This window comes from Lontra canadensis, unplaced genomic scaffold (assembly GCF_010015895.1).
Source record: "Lontra canadensis isolate GAN:19392208 unplaced genomic scaffold, GSC_riverotter_1.0 scaffold124, whole genome shotgun sequence".
In the NCBI taxonomy this organism is placed as follows: Eukaryota; Metazoa; Chordata; class Mammalia; order Carnivora; family Mustelidae; genus Lontra; species Lontra canadensis.
Genome location: NW_022631118.1, coordinates 4,563,318 through 4,585,541, shown reverse-complemented (window position 1 = coordinate 4,585,541; position 22,224 = coordinate 4,563,318). Strand labels below are relative to the sequence as shown.

Genomic DNA, 22,224 nt, shown 5'->3' with positions numbered 1-22,224 from the left:
GACAACCTGATTCTGACCCCTTGTATGCAGCGACTTCACCCAGTCCCACACCAGCTGCTGCTGCTAGGAGTTCCCAGGGTACCTGCAGTAATGAATAGATAAGATGATTTGCAATTAGCATGAGCTGTCGCTGGAGTGTAGATGCTAGAAGTGTTTATGTGGTTTATTCTCCTGAGTTTTTTACATGGTTCCCCACCCTGGCTCCATCTTCTCCCTCCCCCAAGTCTGGGTGAGGCCGTTAATTAGTTCTTTCCAGAATGAAAGGGTTTGTTTGCTGGGGCAAAGGTAAACACTAGCACTGTTGGAGGGACTGAGTTTAATTTGGAGAATGTGGACGTGTGCAAACTCTACATGGTTGAGAGCTGCACAGCAGACCAGGTCCTTGCATTAATAATTATCAGCAGGGTTTGACAAGATCCAGACCTAGCTGAGTGTCTCCTAGTGTTAATGAAAATAGAACCGAGCTCTGAAACCAGAATCACCTAGAAAGGATTTCAAAAAGCAGATGGTCAAAGCTCCCGCCCTAACAGGCCTTCTCTCACTGAGTTTGTACTTGAATTCCTCAAACCACAGGGAACTCACCACCTCCCAGAGCTGCCTCATCTGTTGCTAGGTATCCTGATTAAATTTTCCTTTCTGACTGAGGCAAAAGCTGTCTTCTAATATTCCTACCCTACTCATGCTGGCTCTCCTTCTCTCAAGCCAGGCAAGTGAGCTAATTTCCTCTTTTGTATGACAGCCCTTCAGAAATTGAAGTCTGCTTCTGTAGAATCACTGAATTTTATAGCTGGAAGGGAACTTCGGACAACATTTGGTCCCCTTACAGAGGAGGAAACTGAGACACAGAAAGAGAGAGGGATTAACCTAAGGTAGCTCAGCAATTTAGTGGAGAAATCAGTGCTAGGACTCAAGATTTCCTGACACCTGGTACCTGGTTCAGGCATCCTTAGTGAATTACATTGAGGGGTCCCAGATCTGATTGTGCAGGCTGTGAACTGCACTACTCCAGGGCCACATTCACATTCAGCCCCCTTCCCCGGGGCTGTATAGTGCACATGTTGCTTGGCCATTTGCAGAGTCCCTGTTGCCTTGATCTGTACTTTGCCCAAAACCCAAAAAAGGTCTTTCATCAAATTAACCTGATAATAAGGGAAAAATATCCAAGAAAATGTCAGTGCTACCTTATCTTGACTGCTTCCTGTGTGCCAGGCATTGTGCTGGGTGCTCTCCCTGCATTTCCTCACATTTGATGCTACAGCCTGGGGTCATGGTTGAGTATCCTGTACTGTCAGACTCAAGAGTGCAGTTACCCTACTCTGATGCTATTTCACGGAAGGCCAGGCTGACCAGGATAAATCTCCCATGCAGGAACCACATCCTCTTGGACATCAGTCAATGAGCAGAGCTTTCTTCTGTTTTTCCTGCATGAAACAGATGGAAGCAAAGGGGGAGAAAAATCCTCTCTTTGGGCTGAAACAGGTCTGGGCAAGGGACATTTCAGACACATCAAGTTGAGAGGCATAAAGAACTGCTGTGGAGGTGGGGTCCTAGTGCTTCTTCACCTGAACAGGGGCTTTGAGAACCTAGTGGCTGGGGTGCTGTTGATCTGAGACACATGCCTAGGGGTGCTGAGGGTTGCTTTAGGTTGGGTGGGACAGGATGGGGCAAGAGGGTGGGAGAGGCAGTTCCTCCTCCTTCTGCTCCTGGCCCTGTCCCGCAGCTTGCTTTATTTAGTGTGAGGATCAGGGAGAGAAGCCAAAATAAATATCAACAGCCCTGAAAGGGTGCAGGACAGGATATTGGGAGATGTGGGTTCAAAGCCTGCTCAGTCACTGGCTTGCTGTGGGATCTTGGAAAAGGCTAGGCCACAGTTTGCTCATCTGTAAAATGGTAAGATTGGAGCAGACCCATGTTTCTCAACCCTTTGCCTCTCCTGTACCACTTGCACCACTTCTGTTCTACCCCCATGCTGTCACTTACTTACTGTTTTTCCTTCAATCAGTCTCTCTTTTTTACTTCAAACATACTTAGAAAGGAAATTTAATGTCACTGTAGGGAAATGGAAAAACACTATTGGTTGCCATAAATAGAAGGCAGTTATACAAATACGATACAAAGGAAAGGAAAATAATGGGTATATTCTGGCTTGAGGTTATTACTTGCCAAGGCTGGAGCTGGAAGCCTGGTCCCTTTGTTAAACAGGGAGAGGTGTTAAAGACGTCCTGGCACCACACAGAGACTTTCTCCTTGGCATAATCAGAAGGATTCAAAAGGACTGAAAAGGGAATAACTCTCTCTCTGGTGTGATTCACTGTTATTTAAATCCAAGCCCTTTTTCCACTAAAAGTACCTCCCTTCAAGAAACATGTAGAGTATAGAATAGAATTCAGAGAGCCCTTAAGAGAGCTCTAAATCAGAGTAGCAGCTCAGGGTCTAATGGATGATTGTAAAGTTTCTTCTATGTAGTTACTTCCTTTGAGGTTTATATACCCAGATAATAACATTTTAGAAGCTGCAATAATGTTATTAACAATTTTCTGTCTTGTAAAATAAAATTGTATGCATTATTACTTACGTAAATTTCCCCCGGGGTATACAGAAGGTTTCATCATCTTTTAGTTTAAAGCATATCCCTAGAACATTCTTTTTTTTTTTTTAACCGCCCTGAATTGACCCTTATGAAAAAGAAAAAATGGATCAGAGATCTAGTCTAATATTTACTTTTCAAATACACTGTTTAATGTCCTCAGGTAGGACTCTTGGTTGGGGGAACCTGATCTTTACCTCTGAGTGTCCCATGGCCCCTCAGTACATTGGTTATATGCTAGGAGCTCAATAAATATGTGTTGGTGACCAGAAGTTTAATGATTCCATGCAAATTGGTGGTTTTGAGCTTCACAAGGGTCAAAGGATTATCATTTATTAAGCACCTGTCTTTGGCAATGCAATGCTAGGTGCTTTGTTAAACACTTAGTAAATACCCATTTGATGCAAAACAGTACATAAACTGGCTTGTCCTCAGTGTCTCATTTAAATCCCCATAATTGTATATTTATTTTTTGCATGGTAATGAGTCTACTTTAATCACTCAGCATTATACACCAACACGGATTCCTGAAGCTGCTTTTCCCCATTTCATTATGAGAATATTCAAACTTATAGAAAAGTTGAAAGACCTTTTACAGTGAATGTTCATTTGCCCACCACCTAGATTTACTATTTACATACTGCCACGGTAGCTTTTTCTCATCTCTCTCTTTCTCTGTTCTCTCCAGCTGTTACAATCAGTTCCCATATTGTTCTTGATGTATTTATGGTAGTTCTTTATGGATGCAGATGAGGACAGTGGAGCCCAGGAAGAGCCTTTGAGAGCACAGGGGCCAAGCATGTGGGCTTTAGCCAGGCTGCCTGGGGTGTGGTTCTGTACTCCACCCCTTACTATCTGTGTGACCTGGGACAAGGTGGGCGTCTTCCTCTATCTGTCATAGGCAATCGTAGTGGTTCCTGACTCTTAACGTTAAGACAGAAGGAGTTAATATTACACATGATGAAACGATCAGTAAATATTAGCTACTATTCAGTAATATGGTAAGGTCACATAGTGGTGGATGCAGGATTTGAATTTGATTCCAGAGGTTTGGGTTGAGAGTCCGGTCCCTTTGATGGTGGGAATGTCTCTCTCTCTGTCTCTCCCTTCTCTCCCATATGATGGTTCTTCTGCATGAATTTGACTTCGTGTTCAGGACATCACATCAATAAAACTGGGACCATGAACTTGCAAGCTTTAGCTGTGGGGTGTGGTTTCAGCACTACCTCTAACTTCCTCCTGGGCTGGGGTCAGGGCTGCAGAGAACAGCCCCAGCAATAGTAATTTGAAGTCATTAGGAGCCTCTTACACCAAGGACACCAGGACTGAAGTTTTTTTCATTCCATAATCATAATCGATATGCCTGGCTCTGTGACTCTGACTTTAGCTGTTATTTTGCTTGTATTTCACGATTGGTTAGGCACGTTAGTTTCAAGTGCTATAAACTATCCTCTGTTGCACAGGTTGTAAGTAGCCAAACTAAGATTCAGGTCTAGGTCTTTCCGACTCTTAATCCAGTACTCTTTCCCCACCTCTTTCCCCACCTCTTGTTTCCTGTAGTTGAAAAAATGCCATGTTTTCTGGTGGTCTTCATCCAACAGCTGTAATATCTCCCTTGCAGAAGACAGTGTAGCCCGGCCACCACCAAAATGTTGGCTTTGTTTATTGGTCCAGACGGCTCAAGGAAGATTGGAGGGACACTTCCCTTTCTTTTCTGATGGGTGGTGGGTGTGCTGCTCTGTTGGCAGCTCATCAAGAAGGCTGACAAGTTTTCCTGGAATTTGCTAATGAGATACTCAGACGCTTTGCCCTCCCTCAGGGCCATGGTGGAGGACGCGTACCCTTCTGCGGCCAGCTGTGCCCTCAGAGCAGCCAGGAGCTCTGGGTTCGGAGCAGGCTGTCTGTTTAGGTTATACTGCTTGTTAGAGGAGCTTCAGATGATTCAGCCCACCCAGGAGCAGCAGCTCATGAGTGCTCGTGCCTTCCAGGTCTGAGGGCCAGCATTTCTGGACTCTTAGGGTTCTTACAGAGCTGTTCCTTGTTGGAATGCAGCTGGAATTACATCTTCAAGAGTCTGTGGATTGGCCATGTGATACAGCATTCATATGAAGATAAGGAGTGGGAACATCCTGGAAATTCTATATTTTGGCTGATGATGACCTTTTGGGACATGCTTGGTTCTTGAGGAACTGTGCCTAGTGAAATATGGACACGGAGAGGCAGACCAGGAACCATCACTGGCCTCAGTGGACTTATAGTTGGAGGGTAGCAGAAGGACTTCTACCCAAGCTCCTGGAATGCAAGGTAGAAAATGCTTAGGATCTAGGGGCGCCTGGGTAGCTCAGCTGGTTAAGCTTCTGCCTTGGTCTCAGGTCATGATCCCAGGTTCCTGGGATCGAGCCCTACATCAGGCTCCCTGCTCAGTGAGGAATCTTCTTCTCCCTCTGCAGCGCTCCCCCCCACACCAGCCTCACTTGTGCTCTCTCTCTCTCTTGCTGTCTCTATGTCTGAAATCAATAAATTAAATCTGAAAGAAAGAAAGGAAGAAAGAAAGAAAGAAAGATAGATAGATCGATCAGGATCCAAAAGGTAGGAGTTCAGAGGAGGGTAGGATGGCTTCATAGACACTGAAGGAAAAGTAGGCTCTTGACACATGAAGGTAGGAAAGAGATGCAAGGACTTGTGTAGAAACACAAATCTGTGGTTTTAGCAGATGAAGCTGTAGTAAACATGGTTTAATCTTGGTCAGGAGGTGCTTTGACATCTTTTTTTCTGGAAAACAGCTCCCATCATCGGCAGGCATGGAGAATATATGGAGGAGATTGGGTTGAAAGACTGAGGACTGAACTCAAACACCACATTTTTCTGATTTCCAGTTCTTAGACACTCTGCTAACATTTTTTCAGCATCTACCAAACATCAGCTACTGTTCTAGGTACTAGAGGTTTCCACCCCCAAGGCATTCTAGCCCAGCTGAGGAAAGGCAAAGAGAGGTCATTAGAACCCATGTGATAAAGGTTTGCTAAAAGCCCCTTGTGTTCTAGAGGAGGGGCCGTGGGCAGCCTGGACTATCTGGGAGACACTTGAGGTGGGTTTTGGCAGAGAAACAGGAGTTCATGATGGAGACAAACAGTCCAGGAGGAACACAAGCCTGTGCATGAGTCTGGGGATAAGAAAGGATCATGAAGTGGTCAGATGGACCTCAGTGTATTCCTCTGTGAGATAAAGTTGGGAAGGCAATTGGAACCCAGCCGAAAAGTCCCTTGAATATCAGCTTGATGAGTGAGTGCCTTGCGCCCAGGTAGTCGGGGGACCGTGGCAGTTTTTAGCAGGGCAGGCGCACAATGGAGATGGTGCATTGGCACGGACACTCTGTTGGCAGGGTGAAGTGGAGGGATGAAGAGGGGAGCAGGGAGACTAGTCAAGAGACCACTGCAGTGGTCCCCTCCGGAGAACATGAAGACCAGGCAGAGCCATAGCAGCTGGAAGGGAAGGAGTGGGATTCCACAGTGAACACAGCTACCCACTTCTCCCGCACTGACTCCAGAGCTAGCATGGGGCTGCCTTCGCTTTCCTCATCCTTTTATTTATTTGTTTACAGCCTGTCGGGGCCCAGATAAATAAAAGATTTGAGTTGGTTTCCAGTAAAAGACAAGCAAGAAATAATAAGAATTCAGCCCTTAAAAGTAAAGGATACAAGCCAAGTATTAAAGCTGGGAGAGATAATTGTACAGGCAGTCCAGACCAAGGACAGCGACTGCAGCTAGAATTCCCAAATCCAGCACAAAATCTAGCCGTAAGAGCCCTCCCTCCCTCCTCCCTAGGCCCTAGCGCACGTTCACCATCCTTAGAATGCAGTAAATATTTTGCTGAAGTGATTCCCTGAGAGAGTGAAACCTGATTTTTATTTTTTACCACTGTAGATGGTGCTGCCCCTGTGAATATATGCATCATTGTAATACAAAGGTGATTTACAGCGTCAGCTATAAATCCTTGGGTGGGTTCATGCCAGATCGGCAACTGAACCTCCCGCTGATTCCACTGGCGCTGAGAGCTGCATGCCTGGATTTTTGGCACATCCCATCCATGGTATTCGTGGGTATCTTTATATCTGCCTGAACGCTGGGAGCCTTCCTATTATTATTATGTTTTTGACAAATGAACTCATGCAGAGCTTTCATTAAGTTTCATTGAAAGGACCTAGAAATGCCATAAAAATTATTATAATCTCAAAACCATCACATTCCTAATGCATGCGGCTGTGCTTCTTGTTGAAATTGACTGATGAGAATATTCAGTTTTTAATTTTCTGACTTAAAATAAGATCATCTGCAGCTGTTTCTTTTAGCAATAATTTTTAATTAAATGCAATAAAATTTACAGGGAAGGACCCTAATAAGAAAATCGTGTCAGAAACACACTTATTGTAACATTTACTAGCATGATATTAAGGCCCCCGACTATTTTTTTCCTTGCAGAGCTATAATATGGACAAAATCTTGATTAAGTGTTAATCACAATGTGGTTTTAACCTTCATAAAAGCAGGGTTTCCCCCTGTGGGAGGTGTGAAAATAATTCTCACTAATAGAAGTCAGTCTTATTCTACGAGTTCTTTGGTGAAATGTCAGCAGCAGGTCTTCTTGACCAGCTGAGCCCCAGAGGAGGAGTGAAGTCTTTGTTCCAGCCTGAGTTTGGGTGGTACTTGGGGTATTGGGCCTTACTCTCCTCTGCCTGTGGATGGGAGGTGAGCACATCATGTGTAGGATGTAGCCAAAGACAAAAGTCATCTCTGTAGTTCAAGCACCCAGTGCGGATTGGCCTGTGCTCTATGAGCTTTAGATACAGTAGGGAGCCAACAGATAAGGTCCCTGCTCTGGCAGATGTGGTCCCCTGCTCTGGCAGATGTGGTCTCCTGCTCTGGCAGATGTGGTCTCCTACTAGCGAGAGGAAGACAGTAAACCGGCTAAGAAGTAAACAAGATAATCATAGGTAACAAAATCATTCTTTTGTGATGACATTATTTTGTGGGGTGGAGGGGGAAAGAGCAATGTGATAGGAACTGACTTGTGGGAGGGACATTTTAGACAGGATAGTCTAGGAAGGCTTCTCTGAGGAGGTGATGTTTGAGTGAACCCTGAATGATGATCATACCATCATTGGGGGAAGAGCATCCCAGGCCCAGGGAATGGCAGAGACAATGATCCTGAGGCTGGAGGACCCTGGTAGAGTTTGTGGAGAGGCCGTGAAGCCAGCATGGCTGAAGTGTAGGACAAAACAGGGGGAGTGATAGGGGTGGGGTGGGCAGGAGCCTTTGTAAAAGATTTCGATTTTACTTTAAGGAGATGCCATTGGAGAGAAATGTTAAGATCCAAAAATGTTAAGGAAAAAAAAAAAAAGATCCAGAAATGTTTGAATTATTTGAACTCTTCAGACCATTTCCTAAGACTTGGACATTTAGGGTCAGACCACCAAATACTTTGAAGATCATAGCAAAGAGTATTTATTTGCTTTTCAGAAATGGTTCTGGGAGTATAAACAGGTTGGAATTTAGATCCTGGCTCTGGCCCTGGCTATGTGAATTTTGAGCTTCTGGGTCTCTGGTATCTCTCCCAGCTCTAAAACTGCTCAGGACTAGCAGTTCTGAGTTCCCCATCTGAGTGCTCTTTACAGAAGACTGTGGTGGCCCAGAAAACTGAGAGGGGACTGGCCCAGCCATGCTAGAGGAAGGGTTTGTGGTGATTAGGCTGGGAAGTTCTTGAAAATGAATATGCTGTATTTGCACTTTCCTTTCTATGTGAATTGATTTAATCTGTGAGTCATAGGGAGCTACTGAAGGTTTTAGAGCAAGAGAGTGACATGATTAGCTGGTACTCCAGCACAGTGATTGTCAGATGTGGGGTAGAATGGCAGAACAGAAGCCACCACAGTAAGGTGTCTCAAGGGCAAGAGACTGAGGCATGGCAAAAGGACCTAGCGGCTCCAGCCTCTGTCGTGTGAAGGTCTGTAAGCCACAGCTACTGCAGTCACTGAGAACAGAATAAACCAGAGCTCCCACCGCTCTGGACCTGGGCATAGGGTTTCTTAGGGTGGTTGATGGCAGTTAGGCAGCACAGATGACAGGATCACAGAGGCAGCATGGCATGGCAGGAAGAGAGAATGAGCTCAGGTCTGCCTTTATCCCTTACCTTGTCATGTGATCTGAGCCTCCGTTTCCTCACCCGCTGACATGTGCGTGATAGTCCCTTCATCACTGAGCCATCCTGAGGAGTCAGAGATGGTATGTGTGCAAGAGTTTTGTTAGATATTTTTTTCCTTTTTTTTTCCTTTTTTTTTTTAATATTTTTACTTATTTGGCAGACAGAGACCACAAGTAGGCAGAGAGAGAGAGAGAGAGAGAGGAGGAAGCAGGCTCCCCGCTGAGCAGAGAGCCTGACGTGGGGCTCAATCCTAGGACTCTGGGATCACAACCTGAGCCGAAGGCAAAGCCTTTAACCCACTGAGCCACCCAGGCACCCCGGTTTTGTTAGGTATTAAAAGAGGATACTGTCAGTCTCATACTTTGCTGCTGGGAGCTGAGGTGAAGAGCTGTGGAGCCCATGAGACTTCCCTGCAGGTTCACTATATGCCAGGTCCTGTCTTAGACCCTTCATGTGCATTAACCCAGTTAATCCAAAACACCAGCCTGCTATATAGGCTTATATACATACATATACATATACATATACATAGTATAGACCTTTTCAGCTAAAGCTTGTAAGTTCATGGTCCCAGTTTTATTGATGTGATGTCCTGAACACGAAGTCAAATTCATGCAGAAGAACCATCATATGGGAGAGAAGGGAGAGACAGAGAGACATCCCCACCATCAAAGGGACCGGACTCTCAACCCACACCTCTGGAATCAAATTCAAATCTTGCATCCACTCACCAGATGAGGCAGCTAAGGTCGAGTAAGTAAAGGGCCCGAGGTCACAGCAGAGCCAGAATTTTGCCTGAGGCAGTTTCTAGCACCCCTGTGTCACCTCAGCTGTGAGGTTTTCTCACTTTATGTGCATCACTTCATTTAATCTGCTGAATGTCCTTTTGGCAGTAGTTAACCCAATTTTACTTTTTTAATAGAAGAGGAAACTGAGGTTCAGTGTGGTGGCATGATTGTAAGCCAGTCCAGTTGTGACAGGGCTAGGACCGGAAGGAAGGTGGCTCTAGGTATGACTTCTCCCCTCTTTCTGGTCTACCCCCTTTGAGAACTTCCCAACTGGAATTGACCCTCCAGCTGTCAAAGGTGAGGACACATAATGGAGTATGAATCTTCAGAATGGAAATGTCCTTATTATAGGCATTCAGAACGGACAGCTTATAATGACTGTCTACTTGCTTAGATCCACATGGTCAGGGGATGATGTAAAAACTATATATATATATAGAGAGAGAGAGAGAGAGAGAGAGAACAGCACACACTCATGCAGTAATAATCAAAGGCATAATATTATGCAGGAGGTTAATGCTTCCTTAGATTGCCTGGCTAGGCTCAGGAAGGGTCCTTGGGGAATTTATCATCCGTGCTCACAGTACTCCAGGTCAACAGGACAAAAAGCTCATAATAATTTCTGAGTGATGAATTAATGTGTTTCATCTGGCTCCTTGAGTATGCCCCAAGACTGTCCAGCCTCCAAGAGAAGAAGGCAGCTGCTGAGCCATGTGCTGGGGAATTCTGAGTTTGCCCTTGAGGATTGTAGTGTTTCCCTGTCTTGGAGAAGCCTGTGTCTTTGGCCGTTTTCCTGCAAGATGAATGTCTTGGGGTTGGGATTGTTTTCGGGGATGATGTGGCTGGTCTCTATGTAAACAGACCCATTCTCTTCGTGCATGAGTTTGGTCTGGAGCCCAAGAAAAGTTTCTCTGGATCAAGGCATGACCCAAGAACTTGACATTTCAGGCATGTTTGCATGATTTTAATTAAGAAACTAAGCATACACACAGTCTCTCTCTCACACACACATATCCTGCCTTAGAGAGATCTTAAGTTCTGTACGGTTACGATGAGACTTTCTCATACTGAAAGATATGTCCAGCAGGAATTCGAGATGTAGTGAGCTCTCATTCATGACCAGTAATTAAGCACAATTGGAAAGGATAGCAGAATCTGTCATGAGGCCAGGAATTCTGAGCTCTTGGGATTGTTTTTGGCTGGGTAGTGAGAGTTCTAAGGAAGCAGGTGGGCTGCTGTAGGTACTGCTTCAGCAGCCTCTGAGAAATATTCAGGTCCCTTGGATCCCTTGGGGGAAGACCCAGAAGACCATAGGAAGACTCAGTATCAGCTCTGGAACCAATTCCAGAAGACGTCTCCTGGTACAATGAAACATGTTTGTCATGCCCCTTGACACTGAATCAGAGTCCTCTGAAGTGCTGAGAAACTCACCTGCTGAAAAGGCTGCACTTGGAGATGCGATAGCTTCTCACTCCAGCCTGCCTTGGGAGGGGACAGAAATCCTCCCCTGGAGTCAGGGGCCCAGCTGCAAAGAAGCGGATGGGAAAACTCGTTATTTGGTGCTTCTTGGGGGTTTCCTCACACACTTAATCTCAGTGGTTTCCAGACTTTATGTTGTAAAGTAAAAAAGGATCCCTTTTCAAATAAAATCTTACTTGGAACTCCAACAAAGAAGGCAAGGATTTGTTATTATAATTCTCTTTCATAAGTTCAAGTTTTTAATACTTCCTAGGAAGTTAGTTAATGAGACCATCATGATGAATAAACATCTTGGAAATTGGGAGTTATGGATTGCAATTGCTGTTCTTACAGCCTAATGAGGGGTGATGATTATACAAAGGGGTATCTTATGGGGGTTGACAACCTGTGTTCCAGAGCAGATGGCTGGGTTCAAATCTCAGCTCTGCCAGTTCCTAGCTGTATGTTCTTGGACGGATTACGTAACCACTCTGTGCCTTAGCCACCTCATCTGTAAAAACGGAAGATGACACTACCTACTTTCAGAGATTGTCATGAAGTTTGAATGAGTTAACCCTCACAGAGAATGTAGCTGGGGCCTGTGCGCTTTTTAGGGGCCCAGTACACTTTAGCTGTTACTGTTAACACTGTAGCAGTGTCTGTGTCCATGAAATGGGGAGCCAACATTTGTGAATCCTCACCCACAGGAATCCAGGGTTCCTAAGGAACACTCAGAAACCCCACCTTATCTCATATGATATGGCAGTCTTCTTTTAATAAGTGTGATCTGTTGGGTATACATAGTTAGAAGTCTTTTTCACCAATGATTTCATCAGTGATTTACAGAACCCTGTGCCAGACACATTAGAGGGAGTGGAGAAATGGTTTTTGCCCATCTTTCAAAAACAGAAGTAGTTTAGGGATATATAACTATTGGATCTTAAGCTCTTGGATTATAATAACCTCCTCACACTCTGTGTACAAGAATGGAAGTGAAATTAAGGATGTGAATGGGAAAAGGAAGCAACGCCCAGCAGATTCCATGGTCTGCCAGTATTCTACATACATTTGTGCACTCTACCCCCTTATGTATGTTATCTCACTGACAATAAGCTTGATTTCCTAGGTGAGGAAACTGAGGCTCCAAGATATCATGTGGTAGAGGAGGCAAACAGACAGGGTTCGAGAATACAGAGTAGAGAGTCAGGACCCACAGTGAGGCACAAGGAAGCAGATCCCAGCTTCACTGGTCTCTTGCTCCTGGCAAGAGTTGCCCCACCTTAGGGAGCAATGGGTATGTGCAAAGGGGCTGGCTGAACCCCTGCCAGAGAGGCTGTCCTGCTAGAAAGCTGAGATAGAAAACCCAGAAAGTTATGAAACCTTGATGTGGCAGCCACATAATTGTTCACTGCACTTTCAAGTTTACAGAGCTTTTCCATGCCTGTTATCTCCACTGATTCTCCCAACAGCCACCATTTGGAGGAGGCAGCAAAGATCTGAACAAGACTAGCAGATAGTCAGGCAGGTACTTACTCCATGGTGCCTTGGGTAAGCCGTTTCTCTCGGGTGTGTCTCAGTTTCCTCAACTATAAAATAGGGATGATAGATAGTGGCAGATTAAGAGTAACCCATGCCAGCCCAAGGGCGTGGTGCCTTGGTGCAGGGCCTGGCATGAAGTAGGTTTTTAGTGGACGTAATTGTGGATATAATGATGGTTGTACCTACTATGAAGAAGGAATCTGAAGAATAGTGGGAGGAGAGGCTCTCTCTAAGACTGAGGGTTTAGAAAATACCGAGGAAGAAGTGATAAAGAGCAGAAAAAGAACTAGAGGTTCCAAGGGTTTTGTCCAAGCTCACACAGCCAGCTAGTGGCAGAGTCAGACCTAGAACTCAGAGGTGTCTGCCTCAGAGCCATGTGTTCCATGAGGAATTGAGGTGAGGAAAACTGGGTCCCAGGACTGACCCAGAGTTAGGGTGTGGCAAATCCCAGTCCCTACCCGGAGCAGCTCTTGGTGATAACAGAAGAAAGGAGGGTGATGTCATGTGGCTAGGGATTGTTCTGGGCCCTTGTTCCCTTCCCAGGACACTCCTTGAAGATGCTGCATCTGGTTTCCAGGGAGGTCCCTGATCCGAACCCAAGTTACTTGCCTTGCTGGCCTGAAGCCACAGGTCAAGTTTGGCTTCTGAGCCATGAGGTGAGTCAGTGGCTTTGTGGGATTCAGAGTTTGGGATGCTGCTCAGACTCTAGGATGAGGAGGCCCTTTGCTTTTTACCTTTATACTCTCTCTTTGCCTCCATCCTTTCCAGATCCAGTCTCAGATTCTAAAAGGCCCTGATGTCTTTGTCCAAGGCCAGCCAGGGCTGTTTGTGTGTCATAGCCTCTGCCAACTTCTGGTCTTCCTTTGACCCCACTGTACCCAGTGTTGAGGAGGGAGCTTCAAGATAGCACCGAGCCCAGGGGTACCTAGGTAGTGCAGATGGTTACACATCTAACTCTTGGTTTTTGCTCAGGTCATAATCTCAGGATCATGAGATCGATCAAGCCCCAGCCAGGCTCCACGTTCAGCATGGAGCCTGCTTAAGACTCTCTCTGGGACGCCTGGGTGGCTCAGTTGGTTAAGCCGCTGCCTTCAGCTCAGGTCATGATCCCAGGGTCCTGGGATCGAGTCCCACATTGGGCTCCTTGCTCAGCGGGGAGCCTGCTTCTCTCTCTGCCTCTGCCTGCCGCTCTGCCTGCTTGTGTTCTCTCTCTCTCTCTCTCTGACAAATAAATAAATAAATAAAATCTTAAAAAAAAAAGACTCTCTCTCTCTCCCTCTGCCTCAGCCCCTCCCCCACTCATGTGCACACATGTGTGTGTATGTGTACACACATGTGATCTCTCTCAAATAAAGACATAAATAAAATCTTTAAGATACCACCAAACCTATCTGAATTCCCTCAGGTTCAACAGAGGAGAAAACTGGGCCCAGAAAGGGGACTTGCTTCCTTAGTTCCTTCTTCCATTAGATAAGTTGCCACCCTCATCTATGCATAGAGAAATGGTAGCGAGGACAGTGAGGGCAAAGGAGGAAGGGCATGGCACTGATAGGGGAATTTCAGGCACTCTGTTAAATGCTTGGAAAAAATGCTCTGAAACAGAAAGTCTTCTTTGTGGTCTTCAGACGCCAGCAGGTAAGCATCACCTTGCTGACCTCACCCCAGGATTGATCACTTTCTCCTTCATACCTCTGTGTAGAATCTGCTCGCCCCTGTTGTTTGTGTCACTGTCTCCCTTACCCCACTGTGAGTCCCTCTGAGACTGAACACCTGAACTCATCTGTGTGTCCCTGGCATTTGGCACAGGGCCTGGTACCCAGATTGAGCTCAATAGAAGTTTGTTAAACATGTGGATGTATTCTGGAGGCTGAAGGGCACTGTGTTATCTTGGGGGCACACCCTAACCAAGTAGAGCTTTGCATAGATTGTCCCCAGGTCTCATCAGTGTTCTGAGTGCTGGGACAACAGGAACAACAAGGGAAGTTGACATGAAATGCCTAATTGCACTGTTAAGTATTTAAATTCAACTCTGTTGGGTGCTCCAAAGAAGTGCAGTTCTAAGAGCTTCTAACAGGTGCTCTGACCATTTGTGGCTGGGGTAGACCTCTGAGAAAGTGAGACTCTTGGGCCTGAAATATAGTGGGGAGTCAGGTGGATAGAGAGAGAAGGTCAGGAAGGACCCTGTCAGACAGGCGCAATCATCTTTCCAGATGAGGAAACTGAGGATCAGAGCAGGGACATGACTTGCTTGAAGCCACACAGGTATCAAGATGAGAAGCTGGGGTTTGCATTCAGGTCTTCAGAGCCTGTTCCTCTTTGCTGGCCCTGCCCTGGAATGAGGCAGGAAACACAAGCTGGCTATGGTGACATCACAGTGTATTGGGCCAAAGCCCTTACTTCCCACTGTGGGAAGGTTGGACCCCACACTCACTGCTTTACTCCCTCCCTGTACCCCATCCTCTGCTCCTTCCTCTTCAAACTCACATCTGTTTTGGCATCTCATGTGACCTCTCTTTCTTCAGGCTGTACGATGAAGGAATCCCCAGGCCTCTTTTTCCTCAGCTGTACAATGAAGAAATCAGGCCACAGACTTTTTCTGGCTCCTGACAGTCTGGGATTTTACTACATACAGTTTGACCTTGGGAAACATTTATGAGCCTCACAACTAGAGGGAAACATGTAAATCAATTTAAGGAGTATTCATTCACATGTGTGCACATGAGTGGGGGAGAGGCTGAGGCGGGGGAGAGAAAGTCCTAAGCAGACTCCTAGCACTAGGCATCTGCTAGTACCAGTCCCTATAGGATCAGAAGCTGGGGACCACAGATCCAGCTTAGACTTCAGGTCTTAGGGGAAGGCAGATTCATAAGTAGCTGACTGGGTGCAATTATAAGTACAATAGGAAAATTAACAGTATTCTGGTAGTAAGCACAGAAGGAGCTCCCAAGCCCATTGAAGAAAAGGCTTCCCTGAGAAGTTGGCAGGGTTCATACTGGACATTTGAGCTGGGCTTGAAGGGTGAGTAAAATTTTCAGGTGAAGAAGTGTGGGTAGGGCATTCTAAACAGAAGGGATGGCATGCACAAAGGCACACAGTGTACAAAGACTATGGACGGGTGCAAGGCATGACCAAAAGTAAGAGTTTAAAGTCATCCGTTTGAGGTTCTGAAATGCGGCAGGTAGATACAGTGGCTCAGAGTGCAGGTCTGCACTGGGGTAGAGACTCCCAGCTTGGGGCTTTGCCTGTCTCTGCTGCCTTCAGTGCCACCCCCGCCCCCGTCTTTTTCAGCCTCCATTAAAGTTGTCTGGGATTATATGAGACTCCCCTCCCCCAGCAGGAGAAGGGGAAGGTGTAAATGTAACAATGTCTTTGAGGCTGTGTCTGGTCTGCCTCCCAATTATCCCTGGAGAGGCAACTACTCAGCTCATGGGGGCTTCATTCTCAAGTTGCTTCTAATCGATGATGTCCTGGTGACAGGCATAAATTAATTTCCTTTGAATAGGCCAATTAGATGTAATCACTAGGGGAAATGTATTTAGGTGGCTTTAGCTCGAGGACTAGGCTTCTCTAGACCTGGCTTTTCAGAATCCTGGTCTCTGATTTTGGCATCTGCCCCCATCATGTCCCTATCTCTTTGGCCTAAGGAACCAGCTAGGTTTTACTTAAATAAAGTGCAGCCCTGAGTAGACTCTCCTCTCAGATATTTGAAAGATGGAAGCAGGCTGAGAACTACTTAAGGGCTCTCTATAAATCCCCAAGTCTAAAATGATTGGTTATGATCATTCACAAAGGTTTTCATTGTGTTCCACAGTTTGGTTTTGGGCTTAGAGCTCTGAATCTCCTTCTGAGAGCAAGAACTGGCCCAGAACATCCGGTCCCTTTGGCTCCGTGTCTCTTGCTGTGTAACCTTTTTGCTGTGTTCTAGTTTCTGAGCCTCATTTTCCCCATTTGTAAAATGAAGGGTTCAGGGAAGTGATTTCTGAGATGACATACTAGTTTTCTGTGGCTGCCATAGCAGTATACCACACACTTACTGGCTTAAAGCATTTTTTTTTTTTTCCCCAGAAGTCCAGTGGACTGGGCTGGGCAGTCTGCTTAGGGTCACACAAGACCAAAGCTAGGGTGTCCTCTGGCCTGGACTTTTATCTGGAGGCTGCAGGGGAGGATCCACTTCCAAATACATTCAGGTTGTTCTCTGACCTCAGTTCCATGTAGGACTGGTATAATAGGACAAGATATATCTCTGTTTCCCTGCTGGGGGACTGGTCTTTGCACCTCGATGCTGCCTGCGTTCTTTCTCATGCTTTTCCATGGAGCCCCCTGCAGCAATGTAGAAAAAAGAAAGAGTCCTTAAATTTTGTGTTTCTGACTCCAGGCAAAGAAATTTTTCTTTTTTAAGGACCAGTGTGATTAGATTGGCTCACCCACATAATCCAGGATAATCTCTGAATTATAACATCTATTAATCTTAAAAACATCTGCAAAGTCTCTTTTTCCCTGTAATACAAAATATCCATAGGTCTCAGGATTAAGGTATAGATTTAAGGGCCATTATTCTGCCTGTGACAGTTGCCCCTCTGACACCCAGAGATTCGTGTTCATTCCAAATGCAAAATTCACTGTATCCCAAGGTCCCCAAAGTTCTCATCCCATGAGAGCATCAGCAAGTTTCATCGGAATCTCATCAGCTCAGAAGTCCCAAATCTCATCATCTAAATTATCTAAGCGGGCATGGGTGAGGCTCTGGCTATCATCCATCCTAGGGCATAATTTTTCTCCATCTGTGAACCTGGGGAACTAAAGAAACAAGTTATCTGTTCCCAAAATGCAATGATGGAACTAGTTATAGGAGGCATTCAGGTTCAAACAAGGAGAAGATGGAGAATGGAGTCAGATGACTTTCTGGGGTCCTCATACCCTTCTCCTAAAGCTGTGGGGAAAAAACACAACAGAACCAGCCCCTTGGCACCCCCTCACCTCTGCAGAGAGTGACTGCTGTGTTTGTGGTCTGAGCCCTGCTGTTCCCACGTGGGGAGGTCCAGGAGGTTTGACTGCCTGGCACCTTCTCCTCCTCTTTTGGAATACTCCCCACTGATTTGAATAACTGATGACTGTTTAGAGAATAAGAGGTACAGGATCACAGAGGTCATTACAATGTCCAGAATTCTGGCCACAGTGGAGGAAATCATGCTATTGGGATAGTCCAGTGGAGAAGAAATTTGACCAGTCCATTTTGGTTCACAAACCTTTTAAAAAATTTTTTGTAGGGACACCTGGGTGGCTCAGTTGTTAAGCATCTGCCTTCCACTCAGGTCATGATCCTAACGTCCTGGGATTGAGCCACACATCGGGCTCCCTGCTAGCGGGAAGCCCCCTTCTCCCTCTCTCACTCCCCTGCTTGTGTTCCCTCTCTTGCTGTGTCTCTTTCTGTCAAATAAATAAATAAAATCTTAAAAAAAAAAAAAAGTTTTGTAAAAGGTAGCACAAACTCCAAAAATGCTATCTGCAGGAAAGAAATCGAATCATACACCACTGAGTTTCTGTTCTCTAGCCTCTCCCCAGATGTTTTACACATGTGCGAACATGTAGGGATACACACACACACACAGAGACACACATACCCCTCCCCTGACCCATGGCTTTTTCTAAACATAAATGGAAGCATATTGAACATACTCTTCTGGACCTTGCTCCTGTCACTTTAGACATTGTTCCCTATCGAGTCATATGCATCTGTACCACTCTTTTTAATGACCACAAGGAATTCCGATATCTAGTCACCTATCGTTGGAATCTAGGTTGTTTCCAGTCTTATGCTCCTCCGAAAATGCTGCAGTGAATAACTTATTTACACATTTGTACACATTTGTGAATATATCTGAAGATTTAAAAAAAAAAAAAAGACAATCCCACTCCACTATGCTAACATAACCACCACTAGCATTGGGTTATATTTTGTTCTTGTATTGCATAAATGTATCTAGGGTGTGTTTAATGTGGATGTAATCATATTGTGCATAAAATCTTTTCTTTTGCTTACTTTGTTTAACTGCATGTTGTATTTGTATTATTAAAAAACTCACTAAATTAATAAAAATTATCATGAGACAGTCTGCCAGGCTCTGCAGATAGAGCAGTATGAAGTGACTGCATATTCCATTTGAGAGGTTGTGCCCAAAATTAACATACTCATCCTCTTGCATTGTGCATTTAGGGTATTTGTAATATCTTTCAGTATTGTAAAGAATTCTCTGGTGAACATAATTAAAGGTTTTCAGTGTTTGGGTTTATTTCCATGGGAGAGGCGGCAGGGGGAATGGCGGTTCTGTGTTGCCAAAGGGTTCTCCAGAGGAGTTGTGCCAGCCCTCACCTGGGCCTGCTCAGTGAGTCCTGTTAAGATGGGAAGTATGGTATGGCAAAGGGACAGTGAGGACTAATCAGTGGAGGTTCCTGATAAAAGCAAAGGCCGAGGGAGTCACAGTGGCAAAATACTGCCGTATGCAGGTGCAGGGTTGCCTCTGTTGGGCAAGGGTGTGTGTGCACTTGCAGAGCCCGGAGCATGCTGGGTTAAACACTGCTCTGCCCTGGCTGATATCAAATTATGGAGAGCTGACTAGCAGAGATGGGTTGGTGTGAATAATTCAAGATTCTCAGACACAAAAAGGATTACTGGAGAGAGGAAGGAGATGAATTGGCTTAGTTACAGAGAAGATTTTTTTTTCAAGGATAAGATTTCAGAAAAGATACAGAAAAAGTCAGACGCCAGAGGGCATGTGTATAACGGACAATTGTCCTTTCTCCCTGATCTAGAGAGGACACAGGTGGAGGGGGGTTCCCAGGCTGTCTCCTGTGCAAAGGAAGCACCCTCACCAGGCAGTCCCGACCTTCCTGGTATGGTTAAGGCCTACCTGCCCTCCAAACCTGCCTGCTTCCCACAGTTCCCAGTCACTTGAGAGTGCTTGTTCTGGGGCTTTAGATGCAGCCCCCCCCCACACCTACCCCCACAGTGTGTCAGGGTCCCAGACCTTGATTTTCCACAGCCCGTTTTCCCTAAAGAGGACTCATGCAGTTGCTAAAATCAGGGCATTTTGGCTATAATTTCTACTTGGCACCGTGCTCAGCCTGACAGTTAAGTTGGGTGTGCTTTTTTCCTGGAAAGGCATCCCAGCTTGGGCAACTGCAGTTTTCTGGGACCCAAAGAAACAGAACTACATGTCCCCATGTTGAAAATGCCAAGTTGTCCTCAAAGCAACTAGAGGTGTTCCCAACCAGTCCCACCCCCCCGCTTCCCTACAAAGAGTGTGAGGGGAGCTTTTCTATCAACCTCAGACCACAATACCACAACCATCCTTGCCTGTCAGTCAGCTCTTGCACCCAGCTGCTGCCTGGGGGCTGGAAATAACACCTCTGAGAGTAGACTCCTCCCTGATCAGCAGAGCAGGTAGCAGGTTGCAGAGGTCAGCCCAGCAAGCCCACCTGGCTGTGAGTCTTGCGAAGTCCGTGCTCCCTTTCTCCCCCCACCCCCCCGCACCACCGCCCGACCCCATGCCCAACCACCCACTGGCTCCTACTGGCAGGGCCCAGGGGCCCACCTCTAGCCTTGCACACTTGTCAGTACCCCAGTATCTCTCTGCTCCTCTCTCCATCCCTCAAGTGGAGTTCCTTCTTGTCCTCTTGCATATCCCGAGCGGTGTGACTGCCATGTCTTTGCCCATGTGGTGTTTTCTGCCCAGTTGCTCTCTCGCTCTCTGCAGGTTCAGATCCCTCCCGGGGACACAGGTTGGCCCCTTTTAAGTACCACTTTCTCCTTGAAGCCTTTGTTATATCTCTCAGCAATTCATGATATCTCTGGTGTCATCTGAAATGTCCCCACAGTTTATCTCTGTGGCTCCTGGGACTTCTGCCTTCCCTATCTTGTAGCTGTGTGCGTGTTGCTGTGTTGTCACTCCTCACTAGACCACAAACTCCACAGGAGCAAGCACCACTCAGCCCCTCTCTTCAGTGTCTCACAGGATCTTACATGTTCGGTCATGTGTGTGGACGTGAAGATGGGTGGGTGCTGGATGGGCAGACGGACGGGTAGGTACCTGGAGGGTGAGTGTCAAACGCTGGTCCCATTGTCCGTGGTGTTGTCTTGCCCAAGACAGACCGCCTCAGTGACATGTCTGTGATGTTCTTCCTCCCTGTGGTCTTCCCTCCCACTGTTAAAATAGAAAACAGAATTATATTTTTAAGAGTTTGTTACATTTCTCCAATGAAGTCTTCTGTTTCTTGTTCTTAATTTTAAAATCCTAAGAGTTGAATACTTGATATTTCTTCAAGAAAAAGAGAATCTAAATTGAATTCCTTTTCCTCATGTTTGACATTTTGCTTGATTAATTTTTTTCCTTTTTAGACTCTGGCTCTCCATGAAAGGAAGGGTCCTCATCCTGAACTTAGCACAGTACCTGGCACACAGCAGGGTCTCTGTAAATACTGAACTGAATTGCACTATGCTCAACAGCCTAGGAACTCTTGGGGTCTCTGCAGCTTGGAGATTGTTCTCTACATGTGCTACAAGTGAGTTTTTAGCTTGGCTGGAGAGTGGGACTGATGTGCTCTCCCAGATGTCCTCCCTGCTGTGGTCTTTTCCTGTGCCTCAGTTTTCTCATTGTAAAATGGGGCTAATAATTCCTGTCTCATAGGCTTCTTGGGAGAACAAAATTAGGCAATGCATATAAAGAGCTGGCATCATGTCATGCTTGAATTAAAAAAAAAAACAAAAAACAGTTTCTCCTAAAATAGTCCACTCACATACCTGTCTTCATGGCTTTGATCATGCTGTTTTTCCTTCCTGGAAAGTCTTTCCCTTATCTCTCCTCTTAACTAAATACTGCTTGTCTGGTCAGTTGCAGTAGCCTTTGACTAGTGTCTCATTATCTTCTAAGGTGCTCGGGGAAGTCACTACCCTAGGTTTCAGAGAGCTGTCTTCCCCATCTCCAGTTCTAACTTCTGTGCCTCCTGGAATTTGAGAGTTTTCAGAAATTCTGCCTTAGCTAACTCAGAAAATACCTAGAGCTTCTAGATTTTATTTGTTTTGTTGGCTGGTTGGTCTTGGTTTTTTCCTTTTCTGTAACCCATGTCAACAAAATCCTCCTGGTGCCACCCCACCCCAGGTGATTTTCTTTGTCTGGGTCCTGAAGGGGGTGGGTTCTCTTGCTCTATTACATGGATTGAAGTGAACTGCAGGGAAGGTTTCACCCAGCTGTACTCTGAAGTCATCCTCAACTTTCTGGCCTTATTAACTCATAACTTATTTTACTCTGGGAAGTTTGAATTAGAACCAATTAAGGTAGTCAGTTTGGGTTGGGAAAGGACTTTTGAGATGGCAACACCCTACCCCTCACTGGACCTTTCAGTTCTCAACAAGCCAGAGTTTGAGTACCTCTAGGGATGGGGTTCTCATCTCCTCATGCAAAGCTATGTTGTAGTTTTATCTGTTAGTTTTTCTTCTGGGAGGTTTGGGAAGCTTCTCTGAACCAGGAAGTCAGAGGGCAGCTAATGCAGGTAGGATTAATGTAGCTGGATGTGAGAGAATTTATCAAGATAGGGACCCAGACGTGGACCAGTGTTACAAGGTGACTTTGTATCAGAAACAGCATAGTATGGGTGGGC

The 22,224-nt window shown here is 45.7% G+C and overlaps 1 protein-coding gene across 2 annotated transcripts in view; it reads left to right on the top strand.

Moving 5' to 3' along the window:
* FGD5 (FYVE, RhoGEF and PH domain containing 5) overlaps window positions 1-22,224 on the top strand; it is a 118,913-nt gene that overhangs the window by 12,070 nt on the left and 84,619 nt on the right. The gene's annotated exons all lie outside the window — the stretch shown is intronic.